At 41.0% G+C, this 27,898-nt stretch overlaps 1 long non-coding RNA gene across 2 annotated transcripts; it reads left to right on the top strand.

Moving 5' to 3' along the window:
* Positions 1 to 1,880: 1,880 nt before the first annotated feature.
* Positions 1,881 to 26,802, top strand: LOC112543996 (uncharacterized). 2 transcript variants are annotated; one of them, XR_003087295.3, is made up of 4 exons: positions 1,881 to 3,369; positions 4,020 to 4,159; positions 11,705 to 11,805; positions 24,020 to 26,802. It is a non-coding gene; the product is annotated as an uncharacterized LOC112543996 (long non-coding RNA). The 2 variants fall into 2 exon arrangements; XR_012901654.2 differs by lacking the exon at positions 24,020 to 26,802 and having other exon boundaries at positions 1,886 to 3,369; positions 11,705 to 12,529.
* The last annotated feature ends 1,096 nt before the right edge of the window (positions 26,803 to 27,898 follow it).

Genomic DNA, 27,898 nt, shown 5'->3' on the forward strand with positions numbered 1-27,898 from the left:
CAATCTAGACGTGCTTTTGCAGAAATACTTTTAACAGAAAAACTTTTCCGTTAAAAGTATTTCCTCAAAATCATGCCAGTCTAGACACAGCCTCTGTGTTGATGTAACAACAAGAGAAATAGCCACAGTACAAAGAGCAACATCTATAGTATCATTAACTACTAATTGCTTTGGAAACTAAATTTCATTTGGAGTCTACCGTGACTTGCAATGTATTCAGGATGGTAATTAATAATCATCCTTGATATAACTCTATATAATGTTCAGTAGCAAGTTTTCAAAAGGGCCAACAAAAACATTGTTTAGAATGCACTTAGTCAATAACAAATAAAATAAAAAATATAAAGCTACTTAAAGTGAATTTTCTGCTTTTTTTTTTTTTTTTTTTTTCTTAATTCTTCACCTTAACTAGATGACCCTCCTTTAACCCAAAGACTCAGGTTATGGTCTCTTGTATAATCATAAATAACTTGTCTATGCATAAATTCACTTAAATAACAAGGTGATGTGCAGGGCTCCTTGGCACAGTGTGGGAGGATGCCTCTGTGCTCCCAGAAGGGTGGAACAAATAGGGCTGGGAATAACCAGCCCTCAGCACTGCCCAGAGTGTGCCTCACCATGCTCCCCCCTTCCCCCCCCCGGAAATGCTCAGAGCCACCCAGAGCATGCTGCACAGTGCTCCAGTGGCAATTTAAAGTGTCCAAGGCTCCAGCCACCACTGCTACAATCATGGTTGCCAAAAGCCCCAGCCCATTTGAATTCCCACCTTTGTTTCCCCCCTCCCCCCAAACCAACTCCATTGGTGGGCCTGGTGATGTGGCAATAGGTATATATAGAGCAGATAGATAGATAGATAGATAGATAGATAGATAGATAGATAGATAGATAGATCTGAACCTTTTAGGGCAGTTGGGGACATTGCAGTGTTTTTAAGAGGGCCAGCAGGACTTCAGAAAAATGTGAAAGAATACGACGGATATAGCCATCCAGTGGAATTTCAGAGTGTTTTCAGATTGTATTTTCTTCATCTGAAAGAATACTTTTAAGTTCCCCACACTCTGTAATGTCCTCCATTTACTAATGGAGGTGTCCAGATGACTTGTTTAGTATGAACTAAATTCAAACATAAGGCCTGATCCTTTAAGTTTGAAGCATCAATTTCAACAGGAGTTGATGGTGCCAGCATGTCAGTGGAGATGTTCTGACAAACCATTTGGTGTCTAATCTCAAATTCAACTGCCTGGGTTGGATGATTTCATGGTCATGAGAATTAGAGCTAAAATAGACTTGTTTGACCATTTACTACATCAACCTATTATAAGCTAAAGGGTGAACCAATTCAGATAAAATAAAACTAATATCCAAACTCCATCTGAACCTCTTTCACAACTCAAGATATTTTATTAATTTGTTTAGACACCTCTCTCCTTCTCAGTTCCCAATCAAAAACACAAATACAGAGGTTCAACAACAGCAAAAAATCCACACAATGTGTTTGTTTTAACCAGAAGCACGAGATACTGGCTCTCTCACAGGAGAAGCTGCTGTTAGGATATTTGTAGCCTCAAAATGTTAGAATGGTCCAATCAATACTTATGGAAGTGCTTCCCTGGATTTCAACTCTTTTTTGTCTCCTCCCACTTTCATCTCTTAACAAACATTAATCAGAATGAATTGACAAGAAGCTTATGAAAACTGCCCAAATAAAAATGCATAAGCATTTCTGCTTCCAATTCTCCTTCTACTGAAGCCACTAGAAAACTGCCATTGATTTCAGCTAGAGCAGGGACTAGTCCTGGAAAGCATAACTGAAATAATAACATGAACAAATAATTAATACTGAGAATTTTTGCAAGTATCTTTTGTAAGTTCTCAAAATCAGCATGAGAACCCCAAACTATAAGGATGCTGCTGATGCCTCCTGCAATTTTGGTCTAGCCAGTATTTTTCCTGGGACAGAATTTTAGTCCTAGAAATTTTATCTCTGAGTAGATAACATTATAGTCTGTAGTCTTATAACAAATTCTTTAGACAAATAGTTAAGCAAACTTAAAATTATACTTGGCAGGCTATTAGACTAGAATACTGGCCACGGTCATTTGATATATAAAAACCAAATGAAAAAAGGCACACTATTCACAGTTGTTTCAAAACTGATTGCTTAGCATATGCACACAGCTGTTTTTCCCCCACAAGAGAGTATTTCAATGCATATCTGTTTTAAAACCTTAACATCCTCTTACAGAAATAAAAAAGGAAACAAATACAAAACCACTGTTAAAATGCAAGTCTTTAAGTTTCTTATGACAGAGCTAAGACTGAAAAATCTGACCACATGCCAACCTATTATGTTGAGTTAATAGTAATATATTATAGAAAAAGTGTGTGTCTTGTAGTATTTGTGGGTGGGTGGGTATGTCCACACTGTAGTGATTTTTGGAAAAACAGGCATTTTTCCAGAAAATTTCACTTACGTTCACACTGCTATTGCGTTCTTTCAACAGAAAGTCGAAAGAATGGTGGGGTTTTTCCGATGGTGATAAACCTCTTTCTACAAGGAAGAAGACTTTTTCCGAAAGAGCTCTTTCAGAAAATGGCACGTGTGGACGCGGAAGAGGGGTTTTTTTGGGGGAGGGGTTCGAAACAAGAGGCTTCCAGGAAATAGCACAGGTGCCCCAGTGGCCACTCAGTCCCAAGTAATCAGAACTCTATAGTTCCTGTCTCCTGCCAGCTCTTAAAGCTGCAGACACCCTGGGCAAACCTTGTGGCAGGAAGCCGGCCCTGTAAGCAGCACCTTACTGCATGGCTCTCCCTGCCACAGCCATTCATACCCATGGCATAGCCACAAGCCCCCCGAGACCCTCCTGGCCCTCGCAGGGAGCACCACCAGGGTTTCCAGGACCCTGCCAGGGGTAGCAAGTGGCGTGCACCCTTCTGGTCTGGAACAGAGATCCTGTCCCTCCTCTAGCTATGAGGGGAGGAGGCAACCCTGGAGGATCTATAGGCGCACGGCCAAGGCCCTGGAAAAGCAGGGACACTCAGTCCGGACCGGTTCTAAGTAAAGGAGCTCTGCCAGGGCTACACCTGGGCCAGGGAGCACAGCTTGCGCTCTGGGGTAAGATCCCACTCCTGCCCCTACTACCAGGAGCTCCATCAGATCCTGGGGGATGGGGAAGCCCTTTCCCCACTTGTGGTGGTGGACTCGGGGCTCAAAACACCCGTTGTCACCCGCCCAGAGCTCTCTGAGGACGAGGAGGAGGAGGGACAGTGGAGGCAGAATGAGGAAGACACGGCCAGTATAGTGATGCTGACCCTGGAGCCGGTACCCCTGGGCCTGGACATCCTCTAATGGTGGGGAGGGATTATCAGGTGAGTGCTCTCAGTTTTCCACACACACACAGGGTAAGGGAGGTGGGTGCAGAGGGGATGGGGTGCAATCATTGCTCGGTCATCTTGGCCTGGACATCGTGCTGCAGTCAGTGCACATGGAAGCACGTGTAGTGCCAGTCTGCGCCACACGGCCTCAGGAGGCAGACCTGGAGCATCCCTGGGATCCTGCTCACAGGCTCAGAGGAGGCCCCACACATGTCTGACCCCCATGGGGGACACCCTCCCACTACCAGCCACTGCTGGAGGCAGGCTGGGTACACGGGCACACACATGACTCCATACACACTGAGGAGTGCTGCACACAGCACACGGGCATGCCTGCCAGCATGAGGCATAACCTGTTCCCGTGGACAGTGCAGCCAGGTGCAGGTGTGTGTGCAGGTCCCATGGAGGGCCAGGCTGCTCCAGTCCCCTCTCCATGGGAGGAAGAAGCAGGCATCATGGTCCCCTGGGCACCTCGGGGCTCCTGTGAGGCAAGGCTTGTGTGCAGGCCACACATGGCCTTGCTCCCAGGACTTCCCCGTTCTCTGGCCCAAAGACTGTTGCTCGCTGCTCCCAGAGGAGGGCATGGCCTCAGGGACAGTATCTGCATGGATGACTGAACAACTTTTCCTCTTTGTTCTCCACAGTCGGACCAGCCGTGGCTGAAGGGTGATCCATGCCACCCAAGGTAGCCACGCTGACCTCTATGTCAGAGAAAAATCCTGTGGCGTCCAAAAGCTGGGCAACCGGAACACACATTGCTAAAGCTTTGCTGCCCCTCAAAGAGGTAAGCAAGCATGCAGCAGAAGCAGAGGAACGGCTGTCCAAGGGGGTCCTTTTAAGCACCTCTCTCAGCTAGGCTTAGGCAACAGCACTCAGAAGTAACTGATGACATAATGCCCTTCCTGAACTAGCTCCAGGTGGACTTTTATGCGAGATAGCGTTCACTTTTGCTGCGTGGACACTCTTTTTCAAAAGAAGTTTTTCCAGAAGATCTCTTCTGGAAAAGCTTCTTTCGACAGGAGCTTGCAGTCTAGATGTAGCCTGTGTGTCTGTGTACACGCGCATGCATACTGCACTGGTAGATTTATGGCTAATATTTTCAAATTTGTGTGCCTAAATTTAGAAACCTAAATTCACAGATTCCTAAATAAGTAGATTGCTTTTTATTGAGCTGAGTGGCTGCAGCTCCCATTTACTGTCAAGGTTTTTGTTGGATTCCTGCAAAACCAAATCATTTACCTGTTTTACACGGTTTCTGCTGCAGTTTTTTTTTAAGGCAAAACAATCAACTTCTTCCCTCTGCCTGCCTCCAATTCTGATATGTATGGAAACCATCAAGCTCTTAATACTACTATGTACCTGTAAAATATTATGTGCAAAATATCTGTGTATGCTCTAGTGGGTGTGTCTACACAGCAAAGTTATTTCAGAATAATGGCCATTATTCCAAAATAAATAAGCAAGTGTCTACACAACAATTCCGTTATTTTGAAATAATTTCAAAATAATGGACGGCTTATTCCAACTTCTGTAAACCTCATTCTACAAAGAATGGTGCCTATTCAAAAATACAGTAGACTTCCGATAATCTGGAACCTACGGGACCTAGGTGATGCCGGATTATCAAATATGCCGGACTATCAGGAGGTACTATAACCTGGTTATATATATACTGTATACATTATATACTGTATATAAAGTGTTCCTAACCCTTTTTATTGTACATACTGTATACAGAATACTGTAATGTTTTAGTTTTTTTAAGCCTTTTTACCCTTTTTGCTCAGTTCAGCTGCTGCTGCTGCTACCTTGTGACTTATTTTTTGCCAAAGCTCACTCACTAGGCTCTTGCCATTTTGATGCCGGACTCTCAGGAGTGCCGGAGTATTGGATGCCGGACTATTGGAGTTTTACTGTAGCTATTTCAAAATAAAGCATGTGTAGATGCTCCACTTCTGCTGTTTTGAAATAGCCTCTCACCAGGGCCATTCTAAGTTATTCTTCCTTGGGCTCTAAATCGAGATAGCACATCTACGTTAGGAAAGCCTACCGCGGACTAATTTTGAGGCTTCCCTGCAGTGTAGATGTGCTATTTCGAAATAAGCTTTTCCAGAATAACTATTCTGGAATAGCTTATTCTGAAATAACTGTGCAGCATAGATGTAACCTTTGTAAATGATTCATTTGTCTATTCCAATTTTAAAAATTCTCAAATGACCTTAGCCATCACTGACTAAGAGTGTGTAAAAATCCATTTTCTGTAAGATGACAAACTAATGAAGGTATAGCTACACTTGGAGCTCGGGGTGTGATTCCCAGCTCTCATCAAGCTAGCTTGCTAAGACTAGAGTACAACTATGAGTGGCAGGATGGACTACTCACCCAGAAAATATGTCTGTTAGACACTTTTAGCCATGAACTCAGAGCAACTAGCCCCTTGCATTGCTGCAACTGCACTCTATTTTAGCACTCTAGTTCGGTCAGAGCTAAAACGGGTTTTTCTCTTCAATCTAGGAGCCCACAGACACACCCACAAACAAATCTTTAAGAAAATTAACAGCTAAACTGATTTGCTAAATTTAGAAACAGAGTAAAATATAAAGAACATGTGTGCTAAATTGCAATCCAGAGTAATAGTGTTACCCCTAAATCATAAAACCCAAGCTCTGAAAACTACATTCTGTGTCAAGCTACATGCCATGGAACCATGCTGAAGTTATTCTGACTGCATAACTAAAATTTTGTTTATGAGATGGAAGCAAGTAGGTCCATAACCACAACAAGTGATAGTTTCTCAAGTTGATAGTCAGTCATTTAACAGAAATGATAGCACGTGACGTAGGTGAATAATCACACACTTTGACTATGGCAAATTCTGAAGGTGTGAAAGAATATTCACAGTGACTGGGGTTACCAGTTTTGAACTTTCAAAAAAGAGGACCCATTTGAGAGGGAGTGTATCTGTATCAGTTTCTCCCAACTCATGTTGTATTAATGTGTATTCCATCTGCTAAGCAAACACCCTTGTGCAATATTCAGCAAACTTTTGTGCTACAGCTCCACTATAGACATTGTGGCTGGTAAGGGAGGTTCCAAATTGACCCATTTTTGAATGCAGGACATATTTCAAGTGGGTTTTAGATTCAATGCAAATTTCACACACCTTAACTTAATGCTATAGCAGCTGCCTTTCTGCAAAGCTACTGAGACCCAGTACAGACCAAAAGTTTTTTAAACAAACAAAAATCAGCCATTGTGAATAGTTCATGAACAATCCAAAAGGATGCAAAATGCAATCTTTGTAATTGTTTGTCCTGACAGTCTACAAGCAGCATTTCCAAACACCACCTTCTATTCAGGTTATACTCAGCGAGTGCTGTTGAAAATGGTCTCGAAATAGTGCCACAGCACCTGACAAGGCAAACTGCTTCAATGCTTTATTATTTCAATACAAGATATTTGTTTTTCCTGGAACAACCATATGGATTTATCATGAGAGCTACTAGCTACATCTTTATTTTATTTATTTAAAACAAATCTCAATGACATCCCTATACTCCATAATCCATATCCTCCCTCACGTGTTCCAGATTGAGTTTTCAGACTATTTCTGGGACAGTTGCCAAAAAGCACTAAGGCAAATAAACCAGGGAAGGGGAATTTGATTTTATCTTTCCTGGAAAATCCTTAGATAATGCTGAGAACAACATGGCTGTCAGAGAGGAACTAGTTTTTACTACACTGTCTACTACTATATAAATATTCTAGAAATGCGGGATGCCATGCCACTTGAGAATGCAACGGAGGCCTCTGCTGGTCTGTATTGGGTCTCAGTAGCTTTGCAGAAAGGCAGCTGCTATAACATTAAGTCAAGCTGTGTGAAATATCTCTATTGAACCTAAAGCCCACTTGAAATGTGTCCTGCATTCAAAAATGGGTAAGTTTGGAACCTTCCCCCACCACACACAATAAAGTGTACACCAGACACAATGGCTACGTCAAAGTTTTTCCGTTAAAAGCATTTGCTGAAAAGAGCATCTAGATTGGCATGGAAGCTTTTGCGCAAAAGCACTTTTTGTGGAAAAGTGTCCATTCCAATCTCGATGTGGTTTTGCGCAAGAAAGCCCCGATCGCCGTTTTCGCCATTGGGGCTTTTTTGCGCAAAACAGTTTTTAGCTGTCTACACTGGCCCTCTTGCGCAAAAGCATTTGCGCAAGAGGGCTTTTTCCTGAGCGGGAGCAGCATAGTATTTGTGGAAGAACACTGACAATCTTACATTAGATCAAGCAAAATGCAGGACAATGTAGCACTTTAAAGACTAACAAGATGGTTTATTAGATGATGAGCTTTCGTGGGCCAGACCCACTTCCTCAGATCAAATAGTGGAAGAAAGTAGTCACAACCATATATACCAAAGGATACAATTTAAAAAAATGAACAAATATGAAAAGGACAAATCACATTGCAGAACAGAAGGAGGATGCGGGGGGGTGGGAAGGGGGAGGAAGGAAGGTAAGTGTCTGTGAATTGCTGATATTAAAGGTAGGGAGAGTGGGATGTTTGTGAGTTAATGGTATTACAGGTGATAATTGGGGAAACTGTCTTGATAATGGGTGAGAAAGTTCAAAGACTTGTTAAGTCCCTGGTGGTAAGTGTCGAATTTTAACATGAATGAACTGTCATTCATGTTAAAATTCGACACTTACCACCAGGGACTTAACAAGTCTTTGAACTTTCTCACCCATTATCAAGACAGTTTCCCCAATTATCACCTGTAATACCATTAACTCACAAACATCCCACTCTCCCTACCTTTAATATCAGCAATTCACAGACACTTACCTTCCTTCCTCCCCCTTCCCACCCCCCCGCATCCTCCTTCTGTTCTGCAATGTGATTTGTCCTTTTCATATTTGTTCATTTTTTTAAATTGTATCCTTTGGTATATATGGTTGTGACTACTTTCTTCCACTATTTGATCTGAGGAAGTGGGTCTGGCCCACGAAAGCTCATCATCTAATAAACCATCTTGTTAGTCTTTAAAGTGCTACATTGTCCTGCATTTTGCTTCAACTACCCCAGACTAACACGGCTACATTTCTATCACTATTTTACATTAGATCGTCAGTGTTCTTGTGCAAATTCAAGCGGCCAGTGTAGACAGCTGGCAAGTTTTTCCGCAAAAGCAGCCACTTTGTGGAAAAACTTGCCAGTCTAGACAGAGCCGTGATGTTTCCCACAAAGATTAATTAAAAAGTAAAGGGACATACATTTTCCTTTTACTGGATTATTAGTGCAAATCTTTGTATCCGGTAAAGCATTAAGCATGCTGCCAGCTAGTATACAAAATTTACAAAGTCACAGAAGGTCCAGGAAAAGGGAGCAACCATACTATTTCTCCACCTTCCAAAAAGTCAGCTTTCTTCTCTACAAACAGTTTGTGCTTCTTATGTGCTGCATACACAGGCTTATCTTAGAACAGGTTATTTAGATAGGAAAATAACAATGTTTAGATGAACATGAAGCAATAGCAATTTCAACATTTCATGTATATGGCGATACTTCCATTCTTGCTCCTCAGATCGTGTATTTCATTAGAATGCTCTGTTCAGCCACTAGTGTGAGGAGTGCCTCAATGACCTTTCATTGCCAGTAAATATCATTTCAGGAAAGGACAAGTCTTGGATCAGAGGACAAATGGTTAACAATGAAAAACATTTCACAAGTGTGTTACAATACATTCTAAAAACTGAAATTATTTCAGTTTGAAAGGGCCTTTAGAATGGTTAGGAGATCATGGATCAGTATCATTGAGGTAGTTGCATTTATTAATAAGTTGTTCATTGGAAAAACCCTCCATGGTGAGAATGAACACTGGATCAGCTGTCAGATGGAAAGAATTCTTGGAACCAGAGTGGCTGAAGGCTTGTGAGTATTTGTGTGTATGCGTCTGCGCGTACGTGCAGCTTTTGGCTGGAGTCCAAGGAGGCAGCCTGGGGAACGGGGAGTGCTTGCAGGTACCTTCTTCTGAAGTGTTTGTTTTTCTTTCTCCCTGGTTTCAAATATGCCTCACATATCAGTGAAGGAAGAAGTAAACACTGCGCTGTCTCAGATTACATCTGTTCCCCAGGCCATCTCCAAAGCAAACATTGGTCACCCAATGAAAAATACAAGCATTACCCATTATTGGACATTCTCTGCCCCTGCGTGACCACTACATACAGTTAATGAATCTGCTCATTTCTAATAAAAATAAACCAGATAGAGGAAGTGGTCAACAAAAGCTGAACTTGAAGACAAGAAGAAAAGGGGATTTAATAAAAAAATACTCAGGGCTGACATTTCCTTTTTATTTGAAACATGCTTTTCTTGGGAATGACACGGCCGTGTAGATACTATTAGTAAGTCACATGCTGGTACCGGGTTTTAAGATCCTTACCCATATGACTTAATTTGGGAAGCAATAAAAAGCACAAGGGAAATTCCTATAATCTAAAGCTGTACATACAGAAAAAGGCATAGTTGTGGTCTGAATGGCTTTTATGTAAATTAAAGAAAGCCAAAGAAAAAAGAACAAACGTAAAATATCTGAGAAGGCACAGTGCCTACAATCTACTCTGTAGTAGCAGGCATCTTGATCTGAAATTTATCTCCAAATCAGAGGACTTCAGACAAGCCCCTGATAAATGTAAAGATGCAACACATAAAAGTAAGATTCATAATAATAATATATTTAAATATGCCAGTATGTTTGAGCATACACCTTTTTACACTTATGTTCCTGAGGGCGTAGGTCAGGGGTGGGCAATAAGATGGTGGAGATCTGCCAGAGTTAGCTCTGGAGGGCTGCCTCCACTATATTTGCCTGCACTGCCACAGGTACTCGTAGCTCCCATTGACTGCAGATTGCCATTCCTGGACAATGGTAGCTGTAGAAAGTGGCGTGGACTAGGACACGGCTTCCCACAGTTCCCATTGGCTAGGAAAGATGATCTATGGCCAATGGAAGCTGCAACTGTCCCTACCGGGGGAGGGGCAGATAAATACAGTGGCAGCAACCCACCAGAGATTAACCCTGGTAAACCTTTGAAAAATGCAGACATTTAATTCGGTTTGAATAAAACAGTTGCATGTCTGGATGATTGTTATATTTCTTCTCTTAAGACTGAAAAATTGGGCCAAATCCATACTACTGTCTTATTCTGAAAAAATGTCAATTGAAATCAGTGGACATTTGCCTTAATAAGCATGTGATTATTTGGACAGTGGGCTGGAAATCTCACTAATGGGCTTTCAGGATTTCCTGAACTTTCCTGCTTTTGTTCAGCCAAGAAATATGGAAAAGCAAGCATCTCTTGTGATATTTTAGTACTGCTGAACAGAACCCAAAAGTTCACAATAACAAAAAGAATTAACTAAGCTCTTTTGCAACCTTTCTGGTCTGAGTTTTAAGCAAAGGATTATGGGGATGATTTGCCACATTTTAGCCAAACTATTTTGACAGTTGCTACTATTTCTTTCTACAGTTTCCAACTGATTTATTTGAAAAATTCTCCTGGTGCCTCATCACTGTGTAGCCAAATGCTGTTACATACTGTTGATCAGTTCTGGCACAATTGACACCACCTAAGAATATGGCTCTGTTTTGTTAATAAAATCTAACTATTGATTTTTTTAAAAACTCATCCATCTCCTGTTCTCTACCTACATATCGAGAAAAACATTTTCGAAATTCAAGATTTTAAAAAGCTCACTCTAATTGTGTCATTTAAAAAAATTAAACATTTCAGCTGAAGTCAAAGCTTGTCTTAGACATCAGACCATTGTTACATGCTGATAATGCTTTCTGCTGGAGCTAGTCTAGGTTTTGAAACAGGCCGGAAAGACCACACTTAGTAAAAAAAAAAAAAATGCCTTTGCCTACAAAGAATTGTTATTACCCCTCTGCCTTGAACAATGGAAGTGTTGAATCTCAGCTAATTAGGATGCAGGGATTTCTGAAAAGTCTGCGAATGGGGGTTGCTTTGTCTTTACAATTTCCTTTTCTTCTGTCACAAATAAGCACCTGTCCGTCCTGCAAAATAAGGTCTGTCCACAGTGGCTGATGTGGGCCTTAAGTGTACATACAAATTATTATTTTCACAATAGATGAACAACGCGACACCCTCACTACAGCTCACCATTTGCATAGCATGCATTTACCCTTTCAGCCTGCTGTTGTGTCTCTAGCTAGGTGCGGCAGCCTGGAATCTATGTTTGCAAGAGGTACTAAGATACTACTGGTTTCTCACGCATGCATTCTAATTTCTCTCTCTCTCTCTCTGCCCAGAAATGGATACATACTGACCTATCTGCAACAGGAATCTACTGATGCTTCATCCATTACTTCACCTAAAGGGCAGGCTTATTTCTGAACCCTGGTTGCCAAAGGTAGAAAGGTTAATCCAATTGAGGGAAACTGTCTCCCCCTCCCCTTTTTCTTGGTCGCTAATTCCAGTAATGTCTTTTAATGAAAAGACCTCAAGAAACACAATACATGAGAGCATTTTGTGCTCACAGTGACAATGGCCATGCAGGCAATTTGAAATAAATAGCCAGCCTTATCTCTGGCAGAAAAGGAAAAAAGAGAAAACATGCTTGACTTGTTCAAGTATGTGACTTTGTTCTGGAAGCTGAGGGGAAAAGAGGCTCCCCAAGTATATTTTGTTGAGCCACAGTGACCTACAGTTAAAAAAACATAATAGTGAGGAATAGCGAGAACTAGAGGGTAAAGCACTGGCCTCAGAGTCAAGAGACCTCCCAGCTCTACCAGGAATAAATTGACCATAAGGAAATCACTTTGCCTCTCTGTGCTTCTGTTTCCCCTCTCGCTCAGTCTGGTTTACCTATTTACTTTGAGGTGGAGACTATCATATGTTTGTACCGTGCCTAACACAATGGAATCCTGATCTTGGTTGGGTGCTTCTCTAGTACATTTTCTTTTAAAAAGGATCTGCATTGAGAACTGAAATTTTTGGTGAGAGTTAATATTTTCACATATCTCTGTTTAGGCAAGCAACTCTCTTTCACTAATCTCCGTACAGGACCTAACACAAAGATCATAAACAATCATTATTTTACAACTTAAATTCCAATCTCTTCTCCTTCCACCCCTTACCCCCTCTTGGTAATGTCATATAAACTGACTCAAGTAGAATTGAAGCGTTTTTTAAACCAATTACTAATGCATTTCTGCACAAAGGGTTAATGTGCCTAATACATTAACAATTGGTTAAAAAAAGCCTACAATTCTACTTGAGTCAGTTTATATGGAGTTACCAAGTAGCGGTGAGGGAGAGAAGAGATTGGAATTTAAGTCATAAAATAATGATTGTTTATAATCTTTGGCCTGTAACTGAACAATAATAGTTTTAATTTGCATTCAAATAAAGTCAGTCTCTCAGAGTAAAAGACTTCTTTTTATAGTTCCAATAAACCAAAAAGAAATTAAACTGTAGGCAGTGTAAGGAGGAAGGGAGATAAATCAACTAGACAAATAAGATGATAAAAACCTACTTTACAAATCTTTACTTAGTTATTTACACAAATTCTGGGTCCCACATAAAAAGTATCTTCACTAGCTGCAGGCGAGGGCATCAGCTTTCAGTCAGTTGGTAAAGTCCTTACCTGTGAATACTGGACATAGAGGCCTTAGATAGAACACTGATTTCTGGGACTTGTAAAGTTCTGAGTGCTGGCTGAGAGTTGCTGAGCAGCCTCTGCACCTTGGCTCCAGTCTTCAAAAGCCTCCTAGTCTTAGGTACCCGTATTTCAGATAATCTATCATGAAGCAGCATGGCCTAATGCCAACTGGATGTCCAGAAAGTCTGGAAAAATGAAGCCCCCTGTATATAAAAAAGCCACCTCAAAAGTCAAGTGCCCCAAAGTCATAGGGTATGTCTACACTACCCCGCTAGTTCGAACTAGCGGGGTAATGTAGGCATACCGCACTTGCAAATGAAGCCTGGGATTTGAATTTCCCAGGCTTCATTTGCATAAGCCGGCCGGCGCCATTTTTAAATGCCGGCTGGTTCGAACCCCGTGCCGCGCAGCTACACGCGGCACGGGCTAGATAGTTCGAACTAGCAATCCATTCCGCCTCGTTCCACTATCTGTAAGTAGGAATAAGAGATCCTCCGGAATAGGGCTTTATTCCGGAGGATCGCGTCAGTCTAGCCGCTTTTTTCTGGCTTTTCCCCAAGCCGGAAAAAAAGCGGCGGCCATGTTTATTTAAATCCCACGTGGGATATTTAAATCCCCCGCGGATTTCCCTATTCTAAAGTTCTAAATTAGCATGCCTCTTCCGGAGAAGGGGCCAGTGTAGACGTAGCCAGAGGGTTTCTGACATTGATAAACCTCTTTCTACGAGGAAGAAGCCTTTTTCCGAAAGAGCTCTTTCAAAAAAAGGTGTGTGTGGATGGGGAAGAGGGAGTTCTTTCGAAAGAAGAAGAAAGAGGAAAAAATACAGGTGACCTGGTGGCCACTCCATCCATAGTAATCACAGCTGAAATTCAAGATAGCATCTACTCAGTGTGGACGCTGTCTTTCAAAAAAGCAGATCACTTTCTCAATGCGTTTTTGCAGTGTGAACGCTCTCTTTCAGAAGTTGTTTTTCCAGAAGATCTCTTCCGGAAAACCTACTTCTGAAAGAAGCCTGCAGTCTAGACATAGCCATAGAGACAGCAGGAGAGAACAGGTGTTATGTCCTGTAATAATGAAGGGACTGCTTCCATAGGAAGCTTTTGCACTTCCATAAAAGTAGGGAAGATTTCTTATTTCTTCCTTTATCTCACACAAGGGCTGATCACAACCTGAGATTTTGTACATATCAGCTCCCCCACTCCCCCCAAGTAGCCTGAGAAAGGATCTTTGTAGGTTTCTTGTGTCCATGGATTTGTATTGTCCTTGCACTCAGTTAAAGGCATGACGGTCCATGTTTTCCCCTCCTTCACACTGGCACAGTTATGCAACAGACAGCAGAAAATGCAACAGGAGATGTCTCTCATATCTTGGATCTGTGAGTGGGCAGAGAACTATGGCATAGGTGTTAGGTTTCTAAAATTTATAACCTGTAGTCAAAAACTCTAAAGTGGGATTATACACAATAAGGTTTACTTCACTATGCTACAATTCAATATTTCTGATATTTCATCCAGCACTTTTTAAGGACTAAAACAAATAAAAAACAAAACAAGAAGGGGAAATGTTCCACAACCATGAATAAAAAAAAATTGACCACATTTTTACTCTTAGAATCTCTACACTTTTGTTCAGCCTATAACTTGACTAGAGATTACTAAAATGAGGTTCCAGGCAGAAAATGTGCATCTCAGAGATCAATAATAAGCACTTTTTAAAACCAAGTAATTCTATTAAAATAATTTTAAAATGTGTATGTTATTTTAAGCCTACCCAATGACTGGTCAATGTCAGAATTCCATTTGCTATTACATTATCTTAACATGCAACAATCTGTATATTAGAGAATTGATTCATAAAACCATATTTTATGTAAAATAAGTTGCAATAATGCAAGAATTATTGATTTGGTATGACTTTCAAAGGAAATTTATATGTGAATAATGCAATTCAGCTGCATTTTAAAAAGAAGCTATTAAGGTAGATCTGTGCCATGGACTGTTCATCAAACTGGGATATGTACTTGGCATGAACATCCCATAATGGCTAATATCCTCAGCTAGTGTAAATCTGATTAAATGGAATGGCACTGATTTTTACCAGATAAGGCTATGGCATTCCTGTCTTCACTGTATTGTGCTTGCCTCAGAACAGTCACCATCTGAAATGACAATTCAGTCTGAAAAAGTTTAAGCATCAAAGACAATTTTTGTCCTCAAATACATATCCACAAGTCTCCCATGAAATCAAAAGGAGGTGCAGGTATATATCTGAAGACTGAACGTGGCCCAACATTGTGAAGATATCACATATAAATATCAAATCTCAAGAGAAGAGACTTCTGGAAATTGAATCTTCTCCCATGTCTATCAAACTGATTAAAAACCAAGGCAAAAATAAAGGAAAATTGAATCTTTTAGTAGTTGGGTTGAGTTGACTATAACAAAAGGGCATGTTATAGACTGATTAATAAAACACATTCTGATGTAAAGGTTAGAGAGCTTGATGAACGTGTCTTAAAAACTGATATAATTAGAAACTGGGTTTCTTATAAATTAAAATAGCAATAGCTAGGCCGATTTGTGATATTTTAGTCAATAGTAAACTGATAAGAGGCAGCAAGTTTTATGAAAGCATATTAATCTAATGTTCCTACATCTCCTCAAATGACCAATATTTCTTTATAAGAAAAAAAGAGTATTTTGTCATTAAAAACAGTAACAATATTTTATCTAGTTTTATCATAGAAAGATGCCAAAGTGATTTTGAAATTACTTTTAAAACTTGTCATTATTAAATATAAATACAATAGGACTCCTGAATACTGCCTATTTGTGATAGATTAGTTTTCTGGAGTCAAAACCCTGTATTGGAAAACTAACTTGATGGGTTTAGCAACTGAAAATTCACTTGACACAACTGCAATTTTTAAATGCCCATAGAGCCAGAAGAGGAGTGTGAGATGAGTAATACATTACAAATTAAAATGACAGGAAGGTTTTTTTTTTTTTTTTTTTTTTTTAAAAAGCTTCATATATGGTTACCCTTTTGGGTACTATTATTTCAGGTGAGGGTGTCTTATGCTTTCATTACAGGGAATTGTGATAAAAAGCCTTTGAACAACAATGGTGTGTCCATACATGGGAAAGCAAGGGGCTAGGTATAGAGCTCTCACTCGCAAACACCAATAGGCAGTCTATTTGGGAGTGGAAGGAGACCTCCTTTAAGGACAAGGGTCCTTTGGCTTTAATAGGGCTGGCATCCAGTACAATCTTTTCCAAAAAGTCATCAGTCCTTTAGGTTATTTTCTTCAAAGACAAGGTTCCTAAAACACATACAAAATCCCAAACAAGTTAAATACATGTGGTGATCTTCCCTCTCTCTTTTTCCTTCTGGATGGCACATCATCTGCAACTAGTAACTGTCTCCAGCCATCTTCCTTTATGCCCCTTGAATACATGAGAAAACCGTTTCTAGATTCCCAGTTTCTCCATTTGTAAGAGAAACTGAGTAATCTGAGAATCAAGGGCTAGATCCTGAAAAGAATTTAAGCACCTATTTCAATTGAAATCTATAGAAATTGGGTGCCTAAATCCCTTTGAGGTTTTAGTCTTTAAATTCTGCCTTAAATGCTGCTGCCTACTAGATGTCCTATACAGTCCCCAAACCCAATTTATCTTTAAAAATGTTTCAATGATTCAGAATTGACCACTAAATACTTTTCTGAACTAAGGACAATAACATTTTAGGACTCCATTTATCATTGCAACCCAATCAAGCTTTTTCAGTGTTTGTGCAATGACAAAGGGCTATATTCACCACTGGCATCAGTGTAGCTGTGTCATAGAATCATAGGACTGGAAGGGACCTCGATAGGTCATCGAGTCCAGCCCCCCGCCCTCAAGGCAGGACCAAGCTCCGTCTACACCATTCCTGACAGATGTCTATCTAACCTGTTCTTAAATATCTTCAGAGAGGGAGATTCCACCACCTCCCTTGGCAATTTATTCCAATATTTACCATCATATGCCAGTAGAATATTAGTCTTAGAAAGGTTTCAAAGAAAAATGTTTTAGAAAATACATCAGAATCTGCTGATGAGTCTTAAAAATATTTGGACTAGAAACCTTTGAGAGAACAGAATTGATGAAGTTCCTCGGTAGCCTTTTACAATAGCTGCTATAGCATCTGGATTACTTGATACTGGTTTCATTGTCTACCTTCTAAACTGTGGTGTATTAGAGCTTTGTGTGTTCATGATAAAATGGCAGTGAAAGACTGCCTTTAACAGAAATAGAGGATAAAGACATTTGAGTCTGAGATACATTACTGGTTTACTCCTTCTATCTGTGAAGCATTACTAGTATAGCGCCTATCCGGAGATTTTGCCTTCAAAGAAAACCCTCAAAGTATTTTTGTATACATGTTACACTAAAACTATTTATAGACAAATATAAGCACAGTGCCAAAATAAACTATACTGAAAAGTGCATTCAAATAAATTATTTAGTTGACTGACAAAACGAGTAGAAAAAGGACACTTAAAACAAGTACTAATTGCAGTTTTCTTCCAGTTCTGTACCCCCACTCCCACCCCCCAGGGAAAAGTAATCTGAAAGAAATATAACCTTGTTATTCATATTATTATAGTCTGGGAAAAGGTAATGACCAGGAGATACACATTCTACTACTCTTGACAGTCATGTCAAAATCTTGGACAAAGGCACTCAGGACTATGGGCAGGAGCTTGGGATGCTAGAACTGAAATCAGGGGTCAGAGTGGTTACTAGGGTCAGAGTCAAGCTGAAAGTCAAGCCTCAGTCAGAGCTGGAAACAGAGTCAGGAATCAGGCCAATGGTCAATACCATGTTTCCAGGAGTAAGCTGAAGTTCTAGGAGTCCAATGGGAGTCAGAATTCAGGTCAGTACCAGAGTTCAGAAGCAGGGCAGGCATAACAATAAACTGGGAACCCATATTGTTGTCTATGAGCAATAAAGTGGCAGCAGTTTGCAGAGGTTAGCCCCTGGTGGGCCATTGCTGCTCTATTTACTTGTGCTTCCACAAGTATGGGCGATAGCAGCTCCTGTTGGCCAGGAACCACAGTTCCTGGCCAATGGGAGCTGCAGGGAGTGATGTCCCAATCTGTGACACTTCTCTCAGCTCCTACTGGAAATCAATAGGAGCTGCAATCGCGTACTTCCAGAGGCACAGAATAAATACAATAGTGGTGGCGCACCAAGGGCTAATCCTGGCGGACCAGATCTGGCCCGTGGGCCAGTAGTTGCCTAACCCTAGTCTAAACACTTTCTGGCAGGCTTTGTGGGTTTCTATAGGGTCAAGGAATCAATCAGTTGCTAATACCTCTGTCAGTCAGATGACTGATAGGAGAACTTCCTGTCTTATTCAATTACTGCAGACTGTGGGTCACCAAGAGAAGCCCCTATTATAGCTGTTGATAAATAGCAGTGTGGAGATGTTAGTAACCCAGAAGTAATACATCCCTGTTTTCAAGTCCCACAGATCTTTACATTGTGGAGTTTGTTGTATTGTTTTATTTATCTTACAGCAGTGTTTCTCAAAGTGGACCGTGGGCCACTCTGGTTTGTTTATTTTATGGCTCCATAGCCACAAAGCCTTGGGGCTCCCATTGGCTGCGGTTTGCCCTTTGCAACCAAGAGGAGCTGCAAGAAGGAAGCTGTGGGAAGTAGTGCAGGAAGCCTGCGGACCACTTTGAGAAACACCGCCTTACAGTAATCAAAGAGAGAAGGCCATTTATATTATACATCTGATGCTACTGTGATGTTTACCTATATGGAAGGACCTTGATATTTTGGCTAAATCCTTCTAATCTTAAATCCATTTTCATTTTCTTCAATGGATATTGAAGCATGCTCCTCATTTGCGCAAGAATGTAACCTATTTTAAGACACTTATTTTCAAAGACATCTAAGTGTTGTTATGATAATATTTTACCCTTTACAGTGACTTTCCTCTGAAAAATTCAATGAACTTTATGAATCTATCATCCCCCCATATCTTAAAAGTACTATGTGACATTCCTGCTTTCTTCAGCTGTATCAGTAATTAATTTAGTTGAGAATTCTAGACAGCTCAGTTGTCTCTTAAAATGTATCTGTGTAATCATAACCACCACAAAATTATGTTATCCTGGGACCCTCCCTTTTTTCAATGAACCAGCAAATTGCAATCACAGCAAGACCAGAGCAGTGTATAAGATTAGGTGAAACCATGAATAATCCTGCATAAAACATCTAATTTAAATATATAAACTTACATTTAAGATAATATCACTAGAAAAATATTTATTATATTAATCTATGGAAATTTGGAAATTTTCCAACCTTTCTCTACAGTAGATTCTATTCAGCTTTTCTTTAATATCACCGTTTCTTTTAAGTGCGTTCTTTCTCACGGGTAGTTGAAAAGGGTTACAAGTCACATATGCAAATACATTATGGCTGTGTCTAAACTACATCCCTTTCTCGAAAAAGGGATGTAAATTAGACACTTCAAAATTGCAAATGAAGCCCGGATTTAAATTTCCTGCGCTTCATTTGGATAATGGCAGCCACAGGTTTTTTTCAAAAAGGGGCTTTTCGAAAGAAAAATGGCTGTTTAGACGGGGATCGTTCGAAAGAAAAACCCTTTTCTGAGATATCCTGTGCTCCTCTAGGGGTTTTATTTTTGAACAATCCCGTCTAAACAGCTGTTTGTCTTTTGAAAAGCCCCTTTTCAAAAAAAAAACCACGGCTGCCATTATGCAAATGAAGCACGGGAAATTTAAATCCCGGCTTCATTTGCAATTTCGAAGTGTCTAATTTACATCCCTTTTTCGAGAAAAGAGATGTAATCTTGACATACCCTATGAGAAATGTTTGCATTGTAACTATGATTTTTAACAGCCTTCTAATTTTCTTGAATAATTATTTTTCCACACCGCTTCTCAAAAATAGTCACTACTAATAGAGAACATTTTGGAAAAATCTGAGATTAACAGGACAAGATGTTTGAATTAGAGTATATATAAAATTGTGGTATTTAATTGTTTACAATTTTTCTACCTTTTTGTCAATTTATAGTCAGCATATAATCATAAAACTCTAGGATGGAAGAAAATTCAAGATCCCATCTAGCCCATCCTCCTGAGATAATACCTACCCTATCCCTGACAGGTGTTTGTCTAACTTGCTCTTAAAAACCTCCAAGACAAAGATTCCACAACCTTCCTGGGCAGCCTTTCCACTGCTTAGCCCCTAGAACAGGAGTGGTGAAATACCAGCCTGCAGGCCAGATCCAGTCTCTCAGGGTTAGCCCCTGGCAGACCACCAGTGTTGTATTTACCTGTGCCTCCACAGGGATGGACAATTTCAGCTCCTGTTGGCTGTGGATCACTGTGCAGCCAACAGGAGCTGCAATTGCCAGTACCTGCAGAAGTGCAGGTAAATAGAACAGTAGTGGCCCATCAGGGACTAACCCTCACAAACTGCCCCCTTTTTATGGTGCATCTCTGCCATAGAACTAGCTTTGGCATTTTATTTTACTTAGGAGTAATAGAACCTAAAGGCCTATAAAATGTTAGCTTAAGCAATTAGCATGTGGCATAAATTAACATAAGCCTTTGAGACCTATAATTTTTGGTGTAGAAAAATGGCCTGAAAGTTACCCTGAGTTTGGGATAACTGGGAATTGCACACTTATGAGTGAAGTTTGTAGATAATAATGCAGGGTAACCATAGGGATATTGAACTGATACTGAGCTTGGATATTTTAAGGCAGCTGTGTAACTATGAACTTACTTTAACAAATTGACATATACAGCAACAGGTTAAATCATTAACATGCTAATAACTAAGATCAAAGGGCATACCAATATTATTAGAGTGAGGTAATTAGGGTGAAGTAATTAAATAGAGACAAGGGAGGCTGGGCATTCAAATGAATATTTATGGCAAGGGTCAACAACCTTCAGCATGCAGCACACAAGGGTAATCCACTAGTGGACCATGAGACATTTTGTTTACATTGACCATCCACAGGCATTGCCTCCGCTAGCTCCCAGAAGCCATGGGTCACCATTCCTGCACAATGGGAGCTGTGGGAAGTGGCGCAAGGCTATGCTGATCTTGGTCCTCCACTGGCGCAGACTCTGTAGTGGTGTGGGGAGGTTGGGGGGGAACCCAGGACCACCCACTACTCTGGGTTTCGGCCCAGGGACCCTAAGGCAGCGGCAACTGGAAGCCTTTCCTTGGGCCACTTCTCTAAATGCTCCACCCACTACCTTCTCCCTGGTACCTCAGCAAGTCTCTCCTGCTCCCCTTCAGCACACTTCCCTCTTTGCAGCCCTCAGCTCTCTCACCACAGACTTCTTACTCCCAACACTTAGCTTTTTTCCTCTCCCCTGCCTTTCCTGAAGGGAAGCCTTTTAAACTAGCCCCAACAGAGCTTAATAGGCTGCAGGTGCCCTGATTAGCCTGCTGCTTCAGGCAAGCTCTTAATAGGCCCCAGGTGCCTGCCTGCCTTGATTACATGGTAGCAGAGCCTGGCCAGTTTACTCACGGAACAGAAAACTATTTACCCAGTTCCCTGTAGATTAGCCCTCCACCAAACTATTGTAGCCAGCTGCCCTGAGTCTGTCACAGTATATATGCAAGAATGGTACAAGAGATAACAATAGTACAAAGTAAATGTTATCTTTTTATGTAATCTGCAGCTTTTGGCTACGTCTACACTGGCCCCTTTTCCGAAAGGGGCATGGTAATTTCACAGGTCGTAATAGGGCAATCCACGGGGGATTTAAATATCCCCCGCGGCATTTAAATAAAAATGTCCGCCGCTTTTTTCCGGCTTTTAGAAAAGCCGGAAAAGAGCGTCTACACTGGCCCCGATCCTCCGGAAAAAAAGCCCTTTTCCGGAGGATCTTATTCCTACTTTTCTAAAAGCCGGAAAAAAGCGGCGGACATTTTTATTTAAATGCCACGGGGGATATTTAAATCCCCCGCGGATTTCCCTATTATGACCTGTGAAATTAACATGCCCCTTTCAGAAAAGGGGCCAGTGTAGATGAGCCCTTTGTGTCTTTATTGTGTTAAGAAAAGTGGTGAAAGCCTTGCTTTAGCCACAGTGTCTCATCATTGTGCACAACACGGTTCCCAGCCAGATACTGAAATCGATAACTTCATTCTGTTGTGCCTGATTCTGGGACTAGAACCCTACAATCCTCCTTACTCTTTAATTTAGTATTAATTGGAAGTCAGTAACCACCCAAAACCACTAAAAAAACTGGGCTACAATAGTTCAAAAGCTCTTCCTAATAGATAATCTAAAACTTGTTTGCTTCAAACTAAGTGGATTACGCCTTGTCCTACTCTTGATAGAAATGGAGAACAATTGATAACCACTCTCTTCATAAGAACCTTTCACCTGTCTGAAGACTGTTATCAGGTCCTGTCCCCCCCCCCCCCCCCCCTCAGCCTTCTCTTCTTTAAATTAACCAGGCCTAATTCTTTCAACTTTCTACAGGTCAGATTTGCTAAATCGCTTATCTTTTTTTTTATTCCTCTCTTGTGGACTCTCCCCAATCTGTTCACATCTTTCTTAAATCATCATGCCCAAGTTGAACACAGTACTCTAGCTGAGGCCTCACCAGTGTAAGAATTACAATACACACGAGTAAACACACAAAACTATTTTGGAATATTAACGCCTTACGCTGCAAGATGGTCTCCATAAGTAATACAACTCCATAAGTAATACAAGAGGTTTAGCAAATGTTACAAGTGTCATGCCAATTAATCAAAACTTTAACTAAGAAAGGTTTCTAGTCCTTTCATTTAGTGAATAAAGCCTTCAAAGCATAGTGATACAGTAATTCCTCCTAAAAAAATCACAAGAATGCCTAGGAAAAATCACAACCCTACCAACTGTACTTTTTCCTTTTCTCTTCTCCACTACCAGACATTAAGACATTAAGCAATGCGTTCTCTCTCTTGCTTCCCCTCCCGCCCCCCCACCACAAGGGGACAAGTAACAAAAAAATCTTCACCCCCTGGCACATCTTCCTTGGATCCCTGATTTCTTCATCAGCAGCTCCTCCTCAGCAATAATGAGAATCTGGAGGCATGCACCTGTATCTGAACTATCACTTTCTTTCCCTGAAGGTCTCATAAATAAACATGCCTTCTAATGTTCATTATTAAGGCTGCATCCACACTGCAGGGCTTAACTCGAAATAAGCTACGCAAACTGAGCTACTGAGCATACAATGAGGGTTACAGGAATTGGAAGAAGTAGTCCTGCAGCTTGACAGTATTTTGACACTATTTCAAAATAACTGCCTGCTGTGTAGACATGGACTAAGTTATTTCAAAATAGCGCTAATTATTTCAAAATAGTGTTGCAGTGTAGACGTACCCTAAGTGCATTAATGGGTTGCATATGTGTCAAAGCCAACTGGCAGGTTTCGTTTACAAGGATATTTGCAAATAGTTTGCTGTATTAAACTCTTCCCTTATTACTTTTTTAAAGTTTCTAAGTATAAATTCTCCTCTGCTTCTAATACAATATTCTCAAATAGCTTCCAAGCTCCTTCAATGGTTTCAGCTTTGTACCTTATCCTTCTGCCTGCTCTTTACCAATTTCTTCACAGCTTTTAAAATCTGCCCTTTCAAAGTTCACCACTGCTGTGCTAGTTTTTTGTAAAAACCAGAGTCTTTGTGTTTTTCTTAATAACCTCAGTCAAATCTTCAAGCTGGTATATCTGGCTCCATTGCCTGCAATAGAGCAAGGCGTATTTATACTAGCAGAGAAATTGGCCCTATATTTTTATATTTCATTGCAGCATTTCCTAGATTAATAGCTAATGAATGGAAATCTTCTTGAGTTTCAATAATGGCTTCAAAGTTCCTTCCTAATCTTACTCTACTCTACTTTTTCTTTCTTTTGGCAGGCATCAATTGATGTAAGTCCTCTACTCAAGAGTTTGACGCATGGAGACAGGAACTTGCTCTGCATGAGGTAATGCTGCTATTCCAGGATACAGCTTCAGAGCCTTAATTCTGACAGCAAGGAACAGAGCACATTAGGAGTGTATCTCACTGCTCCTGCTTTCCTTTTTGGCAAGAGTTTGCTCCTCCAAGCCAGCAGGTGGCTAATGCTATTAAGTTTACAGGTAATGGAAATGGTTGAATTTTAAAACACCTGGGTAACATAAATGAACAGAACCCCTTTTTCAGTCTAGAGCTGTATAGTGATTTTGGAATCTGCAGAAAAACGTTAGTAGCCTGGACAAAAACATGTTTATTTCTGAATATGTTCCCATGTGCTGTGGCATATCATGAATTTTCTTATGCTTGTGACTACAAGCCCCACAGCTTATGAATTGGGAAATACCAGGAAAGTCTTCAGAGGCCAAATATCTCCAGCATTCAGCATGCAATTGGTTCCATGTGGATCACACAGGTTGTCATATGGAAAAGTAATTTATTTTTCACATGGTTGCTACGACCCGTCATGTCTGTTTCTGCACAGATTGCTCTTGGGAACAACATCAGATCTAAGGAGCTACACGGTGGCTAGGAAGAAATCATAAACTTGCAGAGTTCATTATAAACTTGGCTTTCACAAGAATGGACCAGTTACATGCAATAAGTTAGAAAGATGTTTCATGCTTCAGTGCGGGTGATATTTTCTAATTTGAGTTTGTTAATCAGGTGCCCACATAAAAGTAGCTGGATGAGTATCCATAGATCCATGGAAATCAAAATGGAAGGTATTAATGTCAATGGCAGCTGCAGGTGTTGGACCCCTCTGAAAATCAGGACACTAATCCAGGCACCTAGCTTTTGGTACCCAAGTTGGGAAAATTTCACCATTATTCTTAAATGAGTTTTCCGCTATTTTTTTAAATTAACAGATAAGAACTCACTGATCACAGACCCACAGCTCTTCTGCATAAGGCACAGTGTGAGCCCTATTCTCTTTAGCACACTCCAGGGTTGGTATATTAGGTGTGGGGTTCTTTTCTCTTCCAAAGATAATGTCACAATTTTGTTTGTATTACAGTAGTGTTAAAAGTCCCCAAGTAAGAGTGAGATCCCAGTGTGCTTGGCACTGTCTGTATACATAGTAAGATACAGCCCTGTGAAAATCTTAAAACAGGGCTACTCAACTTTGGAAGTCCTGGGGGCCACAATGATACTTTCATCCCATGCAGAGGGCCGCTACTTAAGTGTGGTTGCACATACATGCAAATATATGCAAATAGCTTCTTTCATGCTGACAGGCATGAATACAAAGATTAAGGCAAGACTACACAACACACAGGCCCCATTTAAGTCAGTTCCACTGATATTAATAAAATGCAATATTTACCTGATTTCCACCCATAAGACAGCACTTTTAATGAGCAATGACAGTCCAGGAATTTAACTACTAAAACGTATATCAACAGAAGACCATTATATTGATTCATTGTGGAGCGTGTTCCCAGTGATGGTCATGTTCAAAAGGATCTCACCCACGGGCTGCATGTTGAGCTCCGCATAAACCGAAATAGAAACAAAACAGGAAAAAAGGCCTAAGGGAAACAGGCACAGATGAAATGATCTGCCCAGCCCACTCTCCTCTCCACTACAACTATACCATGTTGTTTCCCTATTGTTCCCAATGACTATTTCTCCTGTATCTTTCTCTTCTTCCATCAAGATTTGCAAAATCAGGATATGATTATTTCTGTGAAGAATCTATAATTAGTACATTTACCACATGGAACAAAATACTGCGGTGCCATTATCCATGTGACTATTAGTCATAATCATCAATGGGGGGGACAGAGGATTTTGAGAAACAGAAATGCTTTTTCATAAATTCTTTGAGGAGCAGTTATTTTGAGTATTACTAAATTAAAACAATTTATGTAAATTAAAAATAAATCATCCCATTGCAGGTGTTCCAAAATGTCTTTACAAAGCTATGTGTGATAAGGTATCTGCCCTGCATTAGCCCTTTAAGGGTAAAACCCAATCTGGGGAGAGGACTGAGAGCAAAGCCCATAGCTGAGGTAGATACTGCCAATTAGGGCCCAGCTGGGAGCTGTATAAATAAGGGCTCTGGGAGGGAGGTGAAAGGAGAGACACTCTTGCTCTAGCTGTGGAGCAGGAGGGACCTGGCTATCAGGGAAGCTGGAGGCTTCCTGAGACAAAGAAGGGCTGGGTAAAGTCAGGCAAGGCTTAGGAGCTCTGGCCTGACTTCATTTCCAGGCTGCAGGGCCTGAGGCAAGGTCTGAGGATACTGGGGCTACAGGGAGCCAGCCAGGCTAGAAAGAGGCCACAGGTCCACACCCCCTTGCTAATAATGAGTGGCTATTTCAGACTGCAGTTTGCCCATGGGGCAGGTGCTAGATGAAGACTGGAAGTGTGTCACTGAGGCAAGGTGGGGACAAGGGAATTGGGGGTTCCCTGGGAGGGGAGGAGCCCAGAGTGCAGAGACACAGGACTGCTGATAACCTCCCCCCCCAGAAGGATAACAAAAAACAATTGTAGTGGCCACTGCCAGAGGACATTGTCCTAAAGAGGACACAATGGTCTGGAATTATGCGGCGCTGGAATGGGGAGCATGGAGTGAGGACACTAGGAGAGACCATCCAGAAGGAGGTGTGCTATGGGCTGATAAAAGCTAACTCCCAGTGCGACCAGCAGGAGGCGCCATGGCAGTGAGTTGTGTCTTGTGACACTGAGGGTATGTCTAGACTACATGCCTCTGTCACCAGAGGCATGTAAATTAGACTACCTGACATAGTCAATGAAGCCAGGATTTAAATATCCCTGGCTTCATTAAAATAAAAATGGCCGCCACGCTGTGCCAGCTCAGCAGATCATCGGCACAGTGCATCAGTCAAGATGCAGATCGGTCAACAGGGAATGCCTTTGTCAACCGCTCCTGTAAACCTCGTTTCACAAGGCATAAGGGAGCAGTCAACAAAGGCGTTCGCTATCAACTGATCCGCGTCTTGACTGCCACGCTGTGCCGATGATCAGCTGAGCTGGCACAGCGTGGCGGCCATTTTTTTTAATAAAGTCAGGGATATTTAAATCCCGGCTTCATTGACTAAGTCGGGTAGCCTATTTCACATGCCTCTGGCGACAGAGGCATGTAGTCTAGACATACCCTAAGATAGCAAGGAGGTAGGGGAAATCATGTTTCCATTAGCCCTAAGTTACAGTTACAACTGCAGTTACAACTGAAGTATTTTCTCAGTAGAGATGGAACTGAACTAACACCCTACAACTGAACACTACGAGTTTTGGTGAAGTTTGGATGTGGATCCAAACTTGGCATCTTGCCCCTACCTTTACCATAGATCGAATTTCTTTAGAAAAAATTAGTCTTGACTAACTTTCCTAAACACAGCTGTTTCATGAAGATGGACTATGAAGTCTTCAGTACCAGGGACCATGAAACACATGTCATTCTCTGCCAAGGGAGACAGTAAAACAAAAATATAATTAGAAGCCTGATTCAGTACTCCATATTTGGGCAAAGACTCCATTAATGCTATGGGGAGCTGTGTCCAAGTAGAATGCTTCAGGATTGGGACTCTGAGCATTACACCTTGAGCAATCCCTATCATGTCACAGACATGATTTAATTTCCCTATAGAAAGGCTACTGCTTTTCAGTACCAGTTATGCCCGAGATCCTCAGACACCTAAGGGATTTGGATCAACTGCTGTTATCTATGATTTGGGCTGGTCTTTTCCGTCAAAACTTTGATTCAGTGGAAAACTGGGTTTTAAACAAAATGAAAATATAGACAGTAACTCAGACTC

Source organism: Pelodiscus sinensis, chromosome 2, assembly GCF_052426305.1.
Source record: "Pelodiscus sinensis isolate ZL-2025 chromosome 2, ASM5242630v1, whole genome shotgun sequence".
Classification (NCBI taxonomy): Eukaryota; Metazoa; Chordata; order Testudines; family Trionychidae; genus Pelodiscus; species Pelodiscus sinensis.